The sequence below is a fragment of the Myotis brandtii genome, unplaced genomic scaffold (assembly GCF_000412655.1).
Source record: "Myotis brandtii unplaced genomic scaffold, ASM41265v1 scaffold324, whole genome shotgun sequence".
NCBI lineage: Eukaryota > Metazoa > Chordata > Mammalia > Chiroptera > Vespertilionidae > Myotis > Myotis brandtii.
Genome location: NW_005362439.1, coordinates 3,496,531 through 3,496,884, shown reverse-complemented (window position 1 = coordinate 3,496,884; position 354 = coordinate 3,496,531). Strand labels below are relative to the sequence as shown.

General features: G+C 65.0%; 1 protein-coding gene across 17 annotated transcripts in view; it reads right to left on the bottom strand.

The window, feature by feature from the left end:
• MADD (MAP-kinase activating death domain) overlaps positions 1-342 on the bottom strand; it is a 58,841-nt gene extending 58,499 nt beyond the window's left edge. For 11 of the 17 annotated variants that reach the window (XM_014543366.1, XM_005870818.2, XM_014543368.1 and 8 more), the window contains exon 1: positions 173-341. The gene's annotated coding sequence lies outside the window, so the exon portion shown is untranslated. Of the gene's footprint in view, positions 1-172 lie in introns of all 17 variants that reach the window. The other 6 variants (XM_014543370.1, XM_005870817.2, XM_005870824.2 and 3 more) reach the window with 1 other exon arrangement.
• Positions 343-354: the final 12 nt, after the last annotated feature.

Below are 354 nucleotides of genomic sequence, written 5' to 3'. Positions count from 1 at the left end.
CCATTCACCCCCGCGGGGGACAGGGCGGCACCTAGCCGAGCGCAGAAGGGCGGAGCCGACCTCGGGAGAAGGCGGCTACGCACACACCTATGCGAGTGGGAGTGGAAACGCGATGGGGAGCGCAGGGCCAGCCTAGCGCCACTGACTGCCAAGGGGGGCCCCACAGAAATACCTTTTGTGTCAACTGCGCAGAGATTTTAATTCGGCATGGTAGCAGAGCGCACCCCGACGAAATGCGGGTCGAGCGGGAAGCTACTTCTCAGGATGAACTGCTCCTGACACTTCTGACCGTCCCCTCCGCCGCCCTCCCCTTTCCCTCCCCGCACTCGGCTTGGAAGTGCCCAGCCGCCGCGG